Consider the following 18317-nt stretch of genomic DNA (forward strand, 5'->3'; position numbering starts at 1 on the left):
GCAAAAGTATAAGTTGATAGAAGATTGTGTAATTTAGAGTTTCTAGACTTTGGAAAGTATAATTAATTTTATCAGAGTGGTATAAACTGGTGGTGCATCCACTCAGTCATTGTAAAATTGGATACTTCTCCTTAAAGATATGGCTAATTCTAGAGATGGGGGAGAAAATATATACAAGATGAGTTTGAAGGGGTAAAAATTAAGGAATTATTCTTTTAAAAAAATAAATAAAGTAAGGCATGCCCAAGGATTCAAGAGAAAATAGAATGCCCAAAGTATTTTGTGCAGGAGAATTTCAAATAATTTATGTAGATACTCTGCTTTTGAAATGTGGTGCTAGAGAAGATGCTTGAGAGTCCCTTGGTCAGCAAAGAGAACAAACCAGTCAGTCTTAAAGGAAATCAACCTTGAATACTCTTTGGAAAGACTGATGCTGAAGCTGATACTCCAATACTTCGAAAGCTACCTGATGTGAAGAGTTGACTCATTGGACAAGATCCTGATTCTGGGAAAAATTGAAGGCAAAAGGAGAGGAGGGCAACAGAGGATGAGATGGTTGGATGGAATCACTGACTCAACGGACATGAACTTGGACAAACTCCAGGAGATGATGAGGGACAGGGAAGCCTAGTGTACTGCAGTCTATGGGGTTGTGAAGAATGGGACACGACTTGGCTACTGAACAGCAGTTCTGCTTTCAACTCACTCTATACATATCAGCTGCACATTGTGACTTCTTTCCAAAGTGTACTGTATGGAAAGTGAGTAAAGTAATTTGATGATAAAAACTTAAAAATACTACTTCAGGCAGGTGACCAAAATCAACATCAACAGTGTTAAGTTTTATTGATAACATGTACCCTTGAAGTGATCTAATAAAAATTGCATTTCATCTCTGTGATCTTCCTTTCAAAAACCCATATATCCTGAGAAAAATATTAGGCAAATTGCACCATAGGATCAGCCTACAAAATACTTTACCAATATTTTTTAAAACTGTCAATGTCACCACAAACAAAGTAAACTTAAGGATCTATAACAGTCCAAATGAGCCTAAGGAACATGAACAACTAAATGTAATGCACTATTTTGCAATCTGACGCTGGAAAATTAAAAAAAATGATGTGAAATCTAAGGGAAATGTAAATTATAAACATTAATAATAGTGTATCAATAAGGTTTATCAATTATGACAAATGCACCATAGAAATGCAAGATGTTAATAATAGAAGGATATAAGTGTGAGGTATACAGGGATTCTCTGTGCTATTTTTGCAAATTTTGTGTAAACCTAAAACTACTCTGTAATAAAAAGTTCATGTAAATATATGTTTTTAAAAGTATGGACCTTGGAAGATTTCTACTGGTTTAACCCTAGAGAAAATGATTGCATTATATTTCTCATTAGAAACAACTTCTCAAATTGTTCAGTTTAATCTTCTTTAAAACATGCCTTATTCTGCATTAAGGATAATGTCATGTAACACTCATTTCCCTAAGGCCATATAAAGAATTAATTTTTGCTAAAATAATATTTAGATGCAAAATGAGAATAAAGTTACTTTGAATCAACTATATACTTAAGAATATACTAACTGGTAAAAAAGATATTTCAGAAGTGCTCTTTATTCAAAATATATGTAATATAAATGGTGTGGTAAAACTAATAAAATCAAATACCACATAAATATCAGTTGTTGCTGTTACTTAGTTTCTCACTTGTGTCTGGCTCTTTGCAACCCCATGGATGGCAGCTGGCCAGGCTTCCCTGTCCATTATCGACTCCTAAAGCTTGCTCAAACTCAGGTCCATCGAGTCAGTGATACCATCCAACCATCTCATCCTCTGTCATCCCTTTCTCTCCTGCCTTCAGAGTTTCCCAGCATCAGAATCTTTTCTAATGAGTCAGTTCTTTGCATCATGAGGCCAAAGTATTGGAGCTTCAGCTTTAGCATCAGTCCTTCCAATGAATATTCAGGATTGTTTTCCTTTGGGCTTCTCCTGTGGCTCAGCTGGTAAAGAATCCTCCTGTAATGCAGGTGACCTGGGTTCTATCCCTGCGTTGGGAAGGTCCCCTGGAGACGGGAAGGCTCAGTTCAATTCAGTTCAGTCGCTCAGTCCTGTCCGACTGTTTGCAGCCCCATGAATTGCAGCACGCCGGGCCTCCCTTTCCATCACCAACTCCCGGAGTTCACTCAGACTCACGTCCATCCAGTCAGTGATGCCATCCAGCCATCCCAACCTCTGTCATCCCCTTCTCCTCCTGCCCCCAATCCCTCCCAGCATCAGAGTCTTTTCCAATGAGTCAACTCTTCGAATGAGGTGGCCAAAGTACTGGAGTTTCAGCTTCAGCATAACTTCCAAAGAAATCCCAGGGCTGATCTCCTTCAGAATGGACTGGTTGGATCTCCTTGCAGTCCAAGGGACTCTCAAGAGTCTTCTCCAACACCACAGTTCAAAAGCATCAAGTCTTTGGCGCTCAGCCTTCTTCACAGTCCAACTCTCACATCCATACATGACCACAGGAAAAACCATACCCTTGACTAGATGGACCTTTGTTGTTAAAGTAATGTCTCTGCTTTTGAATATGCTATCTAGGTTGGTCATAACTTTCCTTCCAAGGACTAAGCGTCTTTTAATTTCATGGCTGCAGTCACCATCTGCAGTGATTTTGGAGCCCAGAAAAGTAAAGTCTTACACTGTTTCCCTATCTATTTCCCATGAAGTGATGGAACTGGATGCCATAATCTTCGTTTTCTGAATGTTGAGCTTTAAGCCAACTTTTTCACTCTCCACTTTCACTTTCATCAAGAGGCTTTTTAGTTCCTTTTCACTTTCTGCCATAGGCTGGTGTCATCTGCATACCTGAGGTTATTGATATTTCTCCTGGAAATCTTGATTCCTGCTTGTGTTTCTTCCAGTCCAGCATTTCTTATGATGTACTCTGCATAGAAGTTAAAAAAGCGGGGTGACAATATACAGCCTTGACGCACTCCTTTTCCTATTTGGAACCAGTCTGTTGTTCCATGTCCAGTTCTAACTGTTGCCTCCTGACCTGCATACAGATTTCTCAGGAAGGCTACTCACTCCAGTATTCTGATCTGGAGAATTCCATGGACATATAGTCAATGGGGTCGCAAAGAGTTGGACTGGGCCACTCTCACTTTCAGTTCCTCAAATGGTTTCCTTTAGGATGGACTGGTTTGATCTCCTTGCAGTACAAGGGACTCTCAAGAGTCTTCTCCAACATCACTGTCAAAAGCATGAATCATTAAGTGCTCAACCTTCTTTATGGTCCAACTCTCACATCCATACATGAATACTGGAAAAACCATAGCTTTGACTATACAGACCTTTTTTGGCAAAGTAATGTTTCTGCTTCTTAAAATGCTGTCTTGGTTTGTCATAGCTTTTCTTCTAAGGAGAAAGTGTCTTAATTTCATGGGTGCAGTCACCATGACTGAGCCCAATAAAATTAAGTCTCTCAGTGTTTCCATTGTTTCCCTATATATTTGCCATTCCCCACAGGACACCATGATGTTAGTTTTTGAATGCTGAGTTTTAAGCAGGCTTTTTCACTCTCCTCTTTCACTTTCATTAAGAGGTTGTTTAGTTCCTCTTTGCTTTCTGCCATAAGGGTGGTGTCATCTGCATATCTGAGGTTATTGATAAATGTCAGTAAAGAAAACAAAACCCTAATTGAACAATAACGGGATAGTACATTCCATATACCTGCTTAACAATTGACACAAATTATGATAAGTATTCAGAGACAGAAGAGATCAGGTGGACAGAGTAAAAGGATATAGAGCTCACTTCCCACATGAAAAGAGCAAAAATATATCTATATGTGGAACAATTCTCACTGAAAACTAACTGGAATCTAGCAGAAGCATAACCATACAATCTTGGCTTTAAGAAAAATACACGCATAATTAGATAGGTAGGGAAGAACACTGTTTAGGTCAGAACATATGCCTCTGTGAGGGAACTCAGAAGAAAAAGGCATTTGCAGAGGTGGACACTCATCCTGGGAAGTAAGCAAGTCAAGTCATGGACCGTATGTCCCAGTCATGTAGTTAACAAAGGATTAAAGATAAATTAAATAAGCCAGCATGTAGAATAAAATGTTAAAAAGTATGATAAGGATTATAACTGTAATATACAATTCAGAGATAAGCATGAAAATGTAAAATATGACATCAAAAAAAAATAAGCTGTGTCCAGTGGTCAAGTATGGATGTCAGAGTTGGACTGAAGAAAGCTGAGCACCAAAGAATTGATGCTTTTGAACTGTGGTGTTGGAGAAGACTCTTGAGAGTCCCTTGGACTGCAAGGAGATCCAACCAGTCCATCCTAAAGGAGATCAGTCCTGGGTGTTCATTGGAAGGAATGATGCTAAAGCTGAAACTCCAGTACTTTGGCCACCTCATGTGAAGAGTTGACTCATTGGAAAAGACCCTGATGCTGGGAGGGATTGGGGGCAGGAGGAGAAGGGGACGACAGAGGATGAGATGGCTGGATAGCATCACTGACTCGATGGACATGAGTCTGAGTGAACTCCGGGAGTTGGTAATGGACAGGGAGGTCTGGCGTGCTGTGATTCATGGGGTCTCAAAGAATCAGACACAACTGAGCAACTGAACTGAACTGAACTGATAAGGGAGTAAAAAAATGCAAATCATTTAGAATGTATTTGAACTTAAATATATTTAAGTAAATAAATGAACTTAAATAAAAACTTAAAGGATTACCAGTTTAAAACAAGTAGATATAATTTAGGATCAACATGTATGAACCCAATGACAACACTGATAAAAAAATAATGAAGATGATACAAATAAATACAAATAAATTATTTACTTAAAATACATTTAAGTAAATAAATGAACTTAAATAAAAACTTAAAGGATTACCAATTTAAAACAAGTAAATATAATTTAGGATCAACATGTATGAACCCAATGACAACACTGATAAAAAAAATAATGAAGATGATATAAATAAATAAGCAGATAACCTATGCTCTTTGTTTGGAAGAACTAACTGTTAAAATGTCCATACTATCCAAAGAAATATATAGATTTTATGCAATCCTTGTCAATAAACAAATGGTATTTTTCACAAACCTAGAACAAATAATCCTAAAATTCATATGGAATCAAAATACCCTGAATTGCCAAAACAATCTTGGGTAAAAAACATAGCTAAGGTATCACCCTTCTGTACCTCAAACTATACTAAAAACTATAGTAACCAAAACAGTAGAGATACTGGCACAAAAACAGACACAATAGAAATGGAGAGAGACTGAGAGAGAAAAGGCATTTCTTAATCTAGCTGATAGGTCGTTTCTGCTGTTTAGTCACTAAGTTGTGTACCATCCTTTGCAACCCCATGAACTGTTGCCTGCCAGGCTCCTCTGTGCATGGGTTGGAAAAATCCCCTAGGAATGGAAGTGGCAACCCACCTCAATATTCTTGCTTGGGATATCCCATGGACAGGGAAGACCATGACAAGGAATATTACTACTCCATTTAAAAAAAAAAAAAAGAATGTAACTGTGCCCTTTGCAGCAGTGTGGATAGACCTAGATAATATTATGCTTACTAAAATAAGCCAATAAATACTGTATGATATCACTTATACGTGGAATATAAAAAAATAATACAAATGAGTATACATGCAAAACAACACAATCACAGATTTAGAAAACAAATAGTAATTATTAAGGGGGAGGAAGTGGGAAAATTTTGGTTAGAGATTAAAAGATAGCAGCTACTATATATAAAATAGATAAGCTACAAGGATATATTGTATAGCACAAGGAATTATAGCCATTATTTTAAAATAATTTTAATACAATATAATCTGTAAAGCTACTGAAACTATTGATATACCCCTGAAACTAATATAACATGGCAAATCAACTACATTTTAGTTTATTTAAAAAAAAAAAAGTCCTTCAATGTAAAAAGAAAAAGAAGTATTAGAGGAATAAGTGATGAAAGCATGAGATTTTCATAGGAAGCATTATTATGATTACATTTGGGTAGAATAAATTGAATTCAGTGACTATAAAAAATACAAGGAAATAAAGAAAGAAGCAAAACAAAACTAGAGAACTGTTTAGACTATGGAAGCAAAGATTAAAAAATTATTTTGTAAGGTAAAGTATGGACAGAAGAGCCCGGAGGACTACAGCCCATGCATCTGTCCAGGCAAGAATACTGGAGTGGTCTGCCGTTTCCTTCTCCCAGGGATCTTCTGAACCCACAGATAGAACCCATGTGTACTGTGTCTTCTGCATTGCAGATAGATTATTCACCTGCTGAGACATCTGGGAAACCCAAACAAAAGCAAAAAACCTTTCCAAAAAGGCACTTATTAAACTGAACAAAAGAAGGAGGGCTTGGTTTGTTAGCGTGTAGGTGGAGGCAGTATATCTTAACGGTGGGTACATCTTGAAACCTGGTTTATAGAAGACCTGGGTGCTACAAATAAACGTATATACATGTGGGAAAACCTGACGTATTTTCTAATTACCCATAATCAGTTCTACCTTAAATTTTTTAACCACTTTTCACTATTTTAATATATACTGCAAATAGTATATACATAGGTATATAATTATACTTTGAGATAATTTCACACCTGAATTTATATATATTTGTGTGAAAACATATTTAACTCTATAGCATTGAAATTATATATATGGGCAATGAGGATACCAACATTGATATGTCTTTGATAGGCACATAAATATGACACTGATAGACTTAGATTAAAACCTCTTGTTTGAACGTTTATTTATAAATTTTTGGAAAATGATCTCCACATTTCAAATCACTCAATATTATTCTCTAATGTCTCTATACAGTTCCCCTGCATTTCCTAAATATGAAAGATATCTTATTTCTTTAGAATTTCCTGAGTGAAGAAAATTTAGAAATATAAGCAGATTATTAAACTTACTGAAGTAGGAGATAGATGGGCTCCAGGTTGGACATTTTACAACCAGCCAACCTCCTTTTTGCATTTCCTAAAATGAGAGATAGGTGGGCTCCAGTTGAGGGATTTACAGTCAGCCTTCTGCTTGCCCTCTAAAATGGAAGTACCAACAGAAGCAGAATAAATAGCCAGTCTTTGTCTCTTGCAAACATTTCAAGGAAATAATCATGGCAAGGACAAAGAGAGGCATAACTCTTTCTGAGTAAAGAATTAAGGAATCCCCCACCCCATCCCACACCCCCCTTTTAGGATGAGGGAGACTATGCAGTCAGGCTCCTGGAAGTCAAAAGTCAGAGGATAATTCCAGGTCATGAAGAGTCTTGCTCTTCCAAAAGACCCTCACTTAGAGATCCATCTTGGCTAACTGGTGGGTGAACACCCAAGGGGAGGGCACTGAGACAAATTAATTAGTGGAGGACAAAGCAAGAGATTGGCCTGCGGGAAGAAAAGACCCAGAAAACTGCTTCAATGCAACATTCTGGAATGGAAATGTTCTTTATGGGAAAAATTTTAGCTATTAATTCCATTTACATATGCTATACAGGTCAGATTTATATAAATATTTCTTTGAAAGCCAGTTTTAGCAGTTTGTCTCTCAAGAAATATATCCATTTTAAATTGTCAAATTCATTTTATAATTTTAATGCCTTTCTTCAATTAAAATCTATAAAATAGGTAACATAAATATATTTAAACTATATGTAATATAAAATATAAAGGCATACAGTATTTGTAAAATATAAAAATATTTATAATGTAATATCTACAAAATATCACTACATATACTCCTGACAATGGCACACATATACCTACCTATTTCTCTTGATCAATCAGCTTTATGTTTATCAACTTTGTTTTTGTTCAGAAAAAACTAGACTTTGATTTCATTAACATTTTTATCATGTTTTTTAATTTATTGATTTCTGATCTGATTTTTCCCTTTGTTTATTGACTTGACAAATAATTTCTTCTGGAATCTCCTGTTGCAAGACTATGAAAGAACACAAATTTAAGATTCTTTTCCTCATATAGACAACTGCTGCTGCTGCTGCTAAGTCACTTCAGTCATGTCCGACTCTGTGTGACCCTATAGACCGCAGCCCACCAGGCTCCCCCATCCCTGGGATTCTCCAGGCAAGAACACTGGAGTGGGTTGCCACTTCCTTCTCCAATGGATGAAAGTGAAAAGTGAAAGTGAAGTCGCTGAGTCATGTCTGACTCTTAGCGACCCCAGGGACTGCAGCCTACCAGGCTCTTCTGCCCATGGGATTTTCCAGGCAAGAGTACCGGAGTGGGGTGCCATTGCCCTCTCCACATATCAACAACTAGTACTATAAATTTTCTTGTAATTATATCAACAGTTGTAGTCCACATATTTTAATTAATTATGTTTGAAATTTTATTTGTTACTAAATGGCTTTTAATATCTGTATCAAATTATCATTTAATGTATAACTTTAATTGTCTTATTTACAAACTATCCAATATTTGGGTATTTTCCAGAGATTTTTCAGTTATTGACATCTAATTTTAATTTCCTTATGTTTATAGTATATACTTCAAGGTTTTTTAAGGTAAGTTTATAACCAAATGTTATCTATCTTAGTGAAATGCTTCATATGCACTTGAAAAGCGTTGGTTTTTATCTAGAGTGTTTCTTACATATTAATTACATACAGTTGATAATACCATTATACTGATGATAAGTGATTTATCTAATACAGAGCTGAAAATAACGTTCCTACAGATGTTTACCAAGGTCAGGAGAGCAATGTATGAAGGAAGTAAGAATCCAACAAAGAGAAAATATTAAAAAGCGACAGAAATCACAGAATTGAAGACTATAATAATGGAACTGAAGTTTTAAATATAAGGATTCAACAGTAGATCAGATTGCACAGAAGAAAGGATCAGAACCTCAAAGACAGGCCAGTAGTGTCTATTCAATGAGGAGCAAAATGAAAAATATAGTGAAAAAGAGTGAAGCTAGCTTAAGAGACGTTATCAAGAAGATCAACGTGGTATTGTAGATTCCCAGAAGGGCAAGATATAAAGGTCAAAAACTGTGCTCAAAAAAAAAAAAAAAACGATGGCTGAAAACTTCCCTATGGAGATACAGAATACAACAAAGTTCTGAAAAAGATAAATATAGAGAGACCCACTCCAAGACACATTATAATTGTTAAATGTTAAAGACAATTAGATAATCTTAAAAACAGGAAGAGAACAACTTGTTACTTACAAGGAAACTCCCATAAGACAGTAAACATAATTATTAACAGAAAGTTTCCCTGATGGCTCAGATGGTAAAGAATCTGCCTGCAATGCTGAAGACTGGGGTTCAATCCCTGAACTGGGACGATCCCTTGGAGAAGGAAATTCGAACACACTCTAGTATCCTTGCCTGGAAAATTCCATGGACAGAGAAGCCTGATGGGCTACAGTCCATGGGATCACAAAGAGTCAGACACGACTGAGCTACTAACACTTGCAGTCCAGAAGGAAGCACTGTGATATATTCACAGCACTCAAAGAAAAGAAACTGCCAAACAAGAATAATCCACAAAGCAAACTTGTCCTTCAGAATTGAAGGAGAGGTCAAGAAATTTCCCAGCAAGCAAAAATTGAAGTAGTTCATCACCAATAGATTAGTCTTACAAGAAATGTTATTGTGAATTCTTTAAGATGAAATGTAGTTATGTTAATTAGTAATTGAGAAAAATCATGTAAAAGTTTAATACTTCTTAACAAAAATTTTGGTAAAAATGAATATATTATAGCCAAATTAGGACTACCCCAATATTGTAATCATGGTGACTCCAATGTTATAACTCTAGTATGAATATAAAAAAAGCATTTAAAAACAACTACAACCACATTAAGTTGTTAATGGATACAAAATGTAATATGTAAGTTATGACTTAAAAAAAAAACATAAAAAGGGAAAATAAAAGAGTAGTATAAGTTTGTGTTCATTCAAAGTTAATTTTTTTTTTTCAGTTTGTTGTTGTTTAGTCACTCAGTCATGTCCAACTCTTTGTGACACCATGGACTGTAGAACATCAGGCTCCTCTGCCCATGAAATTTCCCAGGCAAGAGTACTGAGGTGGGTTGCTATTTCCTTCTCCAGGGGAATCTTCCTGACCCAGGGATTGAACCTGCATCCCCTACATTAGCAGATGGACTATTTACCAATGAGGCACCTGAGAAGAATAGATATTCATTATTTTTATATTAGTCAGAGGTAAATTAAAAAAAAATCTAGATATCCAGGAATGCATGCTTTTTTCTTCTCATTTTTTATATTTGTCTCTTTCATTATGATTAGGACATGTCAAGAGTCAGTATCCATCTGCTGGATCATCGAAAAAACAAGAGAGTTCCAGAAAAACATCTACTTCTGCTTTATTGACTATGCGAAAGCCTTTGACTCTGTGGATCACAATCAACTGTGGAAAATTGTGCAAGAGAAGGGAATATCAGACCACCTGACCTGCCTCTTGAGAAATCTGTATGCAGTTCCATGCAAATAGGGACCAAAAGAAAGCAGGAGTAGCAATACTCATATCAGATAAAATAGACTTTAAAACAAAGACTGTGAAAAGAGACAAAGATGGTAACTACAAAATGATCAAAGGATCAATCCAAGAAGAAGATATAACAATTATAAATATATATGCACCCAACATGGGAGCACTGCAGTATGTAAGACAAATGCTAACAAGTATGAAAGGAGAAATTAACAATAACACAATAATAGTGGAAGACTTTAATACCCCACTCACACCTATGAATAGATCAACTAAACAGAAAATTAACAAGGAAACACAAACTTTAAATGATACAATAGACCAGTTAGACCTGATTGATATCTATAGCACATTTCATCCCAAAACAATGAATTTCACCTTTTTCTCAAGCGCACATGAAACCTTCTCCAGGATAGATCACATCCTGGGCCATAAAGCTAGCCTTGGTAAATTCAAAAAAATAGAAATCATTCTAAGCATCTTTTCTGACCACTATGCAGTAAGATTAGATCTCAATTACAAGAGAAAAACTATTAAAAATTCCAACATATGGAGGCTGAACAACACGCTGCTGAATAACCAACAAATCACAGAAGAAATCAAAAAAGAAATCAAAATTTGCATAGAAACGAATGAAAATGAAAACACAACAACCCAAAACCTGTGGGACACAGTAAAAGCAGTCCTAAGGGGAAAGTTCATAGCAATACAGGCACACCTCAAGAAACAAGAAAAAATTCAAATGAATAACCTAACTCTACACCTAAAGCAACTAGAAAAGGAAGAAATGAAGAACCCCAGGGTTAGTAGAAGGAAAGAAATCTTAAAACTTAGAGCAGAAATAAATGCAAAAGAAACAAAAGAGATCATAGCAAAAATCAACAAAACCAAAAGCTGGTTTTTTGAAAGGATAAATAAAATTGACAAACCATTAGCCAGACTCATCAAAAAACAAAGGGAGAAAAATCAAATCAATAAAATTAGAAATGAAAATGGAGAGATCACAACAGACAACACAGAAATACAAAGGATCATAAGAGACTACTATCAGCAATTATATGCCAATAAAATGGACAACGTGGAAGAAATGGACAAATTCTTAGAAAAGTACAACTTTCCAAAACTCGATCAGGAAGAAATAGAAAATCTTAACAGACCCATCACAAACACGGAAATTAGAACTGTAATCAAAAATCTTCCAGCAAACAAAAGCCCAGGTCCAGACGGTTTCACAGCTGAATTCGACCAGAAATTTAGAGAAGAGCTAATACCTATCCTGCTCAAACTCTTCCAGAAAATTGCAGAGGATGGTAAACTTCCAAACTCATTCTATGAGGCCACCATCACCCTAATACCAAAACCTGACAAAGATCCCACAAAAAAAGAAAACTACAGGCCAATATCACTGATGAACATAGATGCAAAAATCCTTAACAAAATTCTAGCAATCAGAATCCAACAACACATTAAAAAGATCATACACCATGACCAAGTGGGCTTTATCCCAGGGATGCAAGGATTCTTCAATATCCGCAAATCAATCAATGTAATACACCACATTAACAAATTGAAAAATAAAAACCATATGATTATCTCAATAGATGCAGAGAAAGCCTTTGACAAAATTCAACATCCATTTATGATCAAAACTCTCCAGAAAGCAGGAACAGAAGGAACATACCTCAACATAATCAAAGCTATATATGACAAACCCACAGCAAACATTATCCTCAATGGTGAAAAATTGAAAGCATTTCCTCTAAAGTCAGGAACAAGACAAGGGTGCCCACTTTCACCATTACTTTTCAACATAGTTTTGGAAGTTTTGGCCACAGCAATCAGAGCAGAAAAAGAAATAAAAGGAATCCAAATTGGAAAAGAAGAAGTAAAGCTCTCACTGTTTGCAGATGACATGATCCTCTACATAGAAAACCCTAAAGACTCCACCAGAAAATTACTAGAACTAATCAATGACTATAGTAAAGTTGCAGGATATAAAATCAACACCCAGAAATCCCTTGCATTCCTATACACTAATAATGAGAAAACAGAAAGAGAAATTAAGGAAACAATTCCATTCACCATTGCAACGGAAAGAATAAAATACTTAGGAATATATCTACCTAAAGAATCTAAAGACCTATATATAGAAAACTATAAAACACTGGTGAAAGAAATCAAAGAGGACACTAACAGATGGAGAAATATACCATGTTCATGGATTGGAAGAATCAATATAGTGAAAATGAGTATACTACCCAAAGCAATCTATAGATTCAATGCAATCCCTATCAAGCTACCAACAGCATTCTTCACAGAGCTAGAACAAATAATTTCACAATTTGTATGGAAATACAAAAAAACCTCGAATAGCCAAAGCGATCTTGAGAAAGAAGAATGGAACTGGAGGAATCAACCTACCTGACTTCAGGCTCTACTACAAAGCCACAGTTATCAAGACAGTATGGTACTGGCACAAAGACAGAAATATAGATCAATGGAACAAAATAGAAAGCCCAGAGATAAATCCATGCACATATGGAAACCTTATCTTTGACAAAGGAGGCAAGAATATACAATGGATTAAAGACAATCTCTTTAACAAGTGGTGCTGGGAAATCTGGTCAACCACTTGTAAAAGAATGAAACTAGAACACTTTCTAACACCATACACAAAAATAAACTCAAAATGGATTAAAGATCTCAATGTAAGACCAGAAACTATAAAACTCCTAGAGGAGAACATAGGCAAAACACTCTCTGATATACATCACAGCAGGATCCTCTATGACCCACCTCCCAGAATATTGGAAATAAAAGCAAAAATAAACAAATGGGACCTAATTAACCTTAAAAGCTTCTGCACATCAAAGGAAACTATTAGCAAGGTGAAAAGACAGCCTTCAGAATGGGAGAAGATAATAGCAAATGAAGCAACTGACAAACAACTAATCTCGAGAATATACAAGCAACTCCTACAGCTCAACTCCAGAAAAATAAATGACCCAATCAAAAAATGGGCCAAAGAGCTAAATAGACATTTCTCCAAAGAAGACATACAGATGGCTAACAAACACATGAAAAGATGCTCAACATCACTCATTATCAGAGAAATGCAAATCAAAACCACTATGAGGTACCATTTCACACCATTCAGAATGGCTGCAATCCAAAAGTCTACAAGCAATAAATGCTGGAGAGGGTGTGGAGAAAAGGGAACCCTCTTGCACTGTTGGTGGGAATGCAAACTAGTACAGCCACTATGGAGAACAGTGTGGAGATTCCTTAAAAAACTGGAAATAGAACTGCCTTATGATCCAGCAATCCCACTGCTGGGCATACATACTGAGGAAACCAGAAGGGAAAGAGACACGTGTACCCCAATGTTCATCACAGCACTGTTTATAATAGCCAGGACATGGAAGCAACCTAGATGTCCATCAGCAGATGAATGGATACGAAAGCAGTTGTACATATACACAATGGAGTATTACTCAGCCATTAAAAAGAATACATTTGATTCAGTTCTAATGAGGTGGATGAAACTGGATCCTATTATACAGAGTGAAGTCAGCCAGAAAGAAAAACACCAATACAGTATACTAACGCATATATATGGAATTTAGAAAGATGGTAACAATAACCCTGTGTACGAGACAGCAAAAGAGACACTGATGTATAAATCAGTCTTATGGACTCTGTGGGAGAGGGCGAGGGTTGGAAGATTTTGGAGAATGGCATTGAAACATGTAAAATACCATGTATGAAATGAGTTGCCAGTCCAGGTTCGATGCACGATACTGGATGCTTGGGGCTGGTGCACTGGGATGACCCAGAGGGATGGAATGGGGAGGGAGGAGGGAGAAGGGTCAGGATGGGGAACACATGTATACCTGTGGCCGATTCATTTTGATATTTGGCAAAACTAATAATTATGTTAAGTTTAAAAATAAAATTAAATTAAAAAAAAAAAAAGAAATCTGTATGCAGGTCAGGAAGCAACAGTTAGAACTGGACATGAAAGAACAGACTGGTTCCAAATAGGAAAGAGTATGTCAAGGCTATATATTATCACCCTGCTTATTTTATGCAGAGTACATCATGTGAAATGCTGGGCTGGAAGAAGCACAACCTGGAATAGAGATTTCTGTGACAACTATCAATAACCTCAGACATGCAGATGACACCACCCTTTATGGCAGAAAGTGAAGAAGAACTAAATAGCCTCTTGATGAAAGTGAAAGAGGAGAGTGTAAAAGTTGGCTTAAAGTTCGATATTCAGAAAACTAAGATCATGGCATCCAGTCCCATCACTCCATGGCAAATAAATGGAGAAACAGTGGAAACAGTGGCTGACTTTATTTTGGGGGGCTCCAAAATCACTGCAGATGGTGATTGCAGCCATGAAATTAAAAGATGCTTACTCCTTGGAAGGAAAGTTATGATTAACCGAGACAGCATATTAAAAAGCAGAGACATTACTTTGTCAACAAAAGTCCATCTAGTAAAGGCTATGGTTTTTCCAGTAGTCAGGTATGGATGTGAGAGTTGGACTATAAAGAAAGCTGAGTGCCAAAGAATTGATGGTTTTGAACTGTGGTGTTGGAGAAGACTCTTGAAAGCCCCTTGGACTGCAAGGAGATCCAACCAGTCCATCCTAAAGGAGACCAGTCCTGGGTGTTCATTGAAAGGACTGATGAAGCTGAAACTCCAATACTTTGGCCACCTGATGCAGAGAGCTGATTCATTGTAAAAGACCCTGATGCTGAGGAAGATTGAGGGCATGAGGAGAAGGGGACAACAGAGGATGAGCTGGTTGGATGTAATCACTGACTAAATGCACATGAGTTTGGGTGAACACCAGGAGTTGGTGATGGACAGGGAGGCCTGGCGTGCTGCAGTTCATGGGGTCGCAAAGAGTCTGATGTGACTGAGTGACTGAACTGAACTAAAGAGTCTGTCTTCCCACAGAATGCCTCTGTGCATTTGATTTCATTGAAGCTATACATCTAAAGATTTGGCACTTGCCAACTTCACAAGCACTATTTAATTCATAACATTTATTATAACACATTCTACCTCCCCCTTTTTTCTTTTCTTCCATTCTGGCTCTCTCTCTACTAGAATGTAATAGTGGCAGTCTAGCCAGCACTACCTTGTAGTTGAGATAGCGTAGCATTTTTTTGTTTGTTTGTTTTGTTTTTTTGTGATAATCCAGATTTAATTTGATTCCCTGCTCTAAGAATTACTAGATGTCTGATATTGTGAAATTTGCATTGCCTTCTGAAACATTTTTTTTTTCCTTTGATTTTTAAAACATCTGTTTTAGGAGAATGAAATAAGACAATATATGTGAAACACTTGGCAAAATATGTGCCTCATAACAACAGTTGTTGTTACTCAAGTTATACTTCATACTCAGCTGAATATTCTTCCAATTTCCTACATTCCATTAGAACTTCAGGATAATTTTAAGTGAAATTACAATAATCCCATATATATGTATATATATATGTATATATATATATATAATTAATATAAATTAAATTTGATAACATACTTGCTAACTACTTTAACATTAAAAATTCTTTTTGATAAATTTTCAACATATGTAGATTGATTCAGATTTGGTAAATGACCAACAAACATATTCAAATTGCTAGGTGATTCTTTGAAGAATTATAGACGTTTGCAAAAAAAGATGTACCCAAATATCTCAGTTTGACTTTAAGAATTGAAAAGTAATCATGTCTTCTTACATGATACTTTCTAAAATGTGGAAGATCCAGCTTATAGTATTATAGTCAAGAAATCAAATGTCTAATACAGAATGTACATTATACTTTGCATTTAAGGAGTTCTCAGGAGTGTCTGAAGAAAACATCACTGTTGTTCTTATGACTTCATTATTAGAAAACTTTGTCCCTCAGTGAGACAGAAGTTAATTTTGATGATTTTCTTTTTGTTGTAATCTATCCATTTTTTTTTTTTTTTTTTTTTGGAATGACAGACACATTTGAAATTAATTTGGGAATTAGACCATCTATATTTTCATGGTAAATTTGTAGATGAACTCTGCTTATTCTGAGTTCTGGACTAAACTAAACATATAGGTGGGGGGAAATTCCTTATCTTGTTTAGATTTCCAGAATGAAAAAAATGGTAACTTAGCTTTCATGTTCTGCTATCATTTCAGCATGTATAAATCTCCACTCTTCATTTTCATCTAAATAGGTTAGCTCTTTTTAATCTGAATGTGTTTGAATAATAAAACCATTGTCTCATTAATCTTGGCTCTAAGCTTTGCAGTTAATTAAGTTTCTTCCTCTTTCTGCATCCAATACATCCAATCAATAGTCAAATCTGTTTAGCTTATTTCAAAATGCCTCTTAAACTTGTCACTTCATTTTTATTTAATTGTGAAGATCAAAGCATTTTCGTTTTAGTGCTTCCAAACTGATTATTCTCACTATAGTTTATTTTGGTCCACTTTATATTTTTCATAAATATACTTTTCATTATATGTTGTTCCCGCTTGGAAATATTAATAATTCACTATCCACTTATTCTGATGCTGAAGCTTCAATATTTTGACCACCTGATAAAAAGAGCCAAGTCACTGGAAAAGACCCTGATGCTGGGAAAGTTTGAAAGCAGGAGGAAAAGGGGGCATCAGAGGATGAGATAGTTGGATGGCATCACCAAACTCAATGGACATGAGTTTCAGCCAACTTCAGGAGATAGTGGAGGACAGAGAAGCCTGGCGTGCTGCAGTCCATGAAGTCTCAAAGAGTCAGACATGATTTAGCAACTGAACAAAAATCCATTTATTCATTAATTATTTATTTGACAATAGCAGTCTTTAACATGTTAAGAATATTAAAAGAAGACATTTACCACAAGGAAAATTATAAGCCCAGGATCTTTTTATCTTTACTGCCTCTTACTACTCCTCAGTTGTTCATTTATTAGAACCATCCTTTAATCCATCTATCCTCTATAAAAGCAGAAACTTCCCATCTTATCTTCTTCAACTTTCACCTTTAAATACCTATGTCATTGCCAACCTATACTGAGTAATCACTGACAATTTTAGGATAATATACTTTTCCATGTAAATCTTAGACTTTATTCTATTTTATGTACATATTTTTCAGTTCTTAATATTAACTTCTTTTTCTGTGTGTATCTTCTCAGTGTATCATAATATTGGATATATTTAATATTTAATGAATGTGATTTTCTCAACTAAAAATCAGTGGACTTGTCATTATGAGATGGCTGATTAAACAGCCTTGTTGCAAGGATAACCCCTTACAGGGCCTGAAAGAGGGCTTTTGTCTAACATTCAGGAATGAATTTTATGAGGAGAAACAGGTGCTAACAAAGCAAGAGACTTTACAGGGTGGGAAACAGGAAGGTAAGGAAACCCAGGAGAACTGCTCAGCCATGTGACTCAGTCTCACCGTCTCAGGGAATTAGTGATTGGATTAGTTTCCAGGTTATTTTTGGCCAATTATTCTGACTAAGGGTCCTTCTGGGTGATGCACCCATTGCTAAGCCAGGTTGGATGCCAGCTAGAAGGATTCTGGGAAGTGGCAGGACATCACTGTGTGGTGTCTCTTTTTGACCTTTCCTGAACTCTTCCAGTTGGTGGTGGCTTGTTAGTTCTGTACTCCTTACCAGGACCTCTTGTGGTGGAATAACTCACACAAATCATTATTATGGTGTCTGGCAAGCGTGGGCGGTTTCAGTCAGTGTATTTCCCCTAACAGT

Source organism: Bubalus kerabau, chromosome 11 (assembly GCF_029407905.1).
Source record: "Bubalus kerabau isolate K-KA32 ecotype Philippines breed swamp buffalo chromosome 11, PCC_UOA_SB_1v2, whole genome shotgun sequence".
NCBI classification, from domain to species: domain Eukaryota; kingdom Metazoa; phylum Chordata; class Mammalia; order Artiodactyla; family Bovidae; genus Bubalus; species Bubalus kerabau.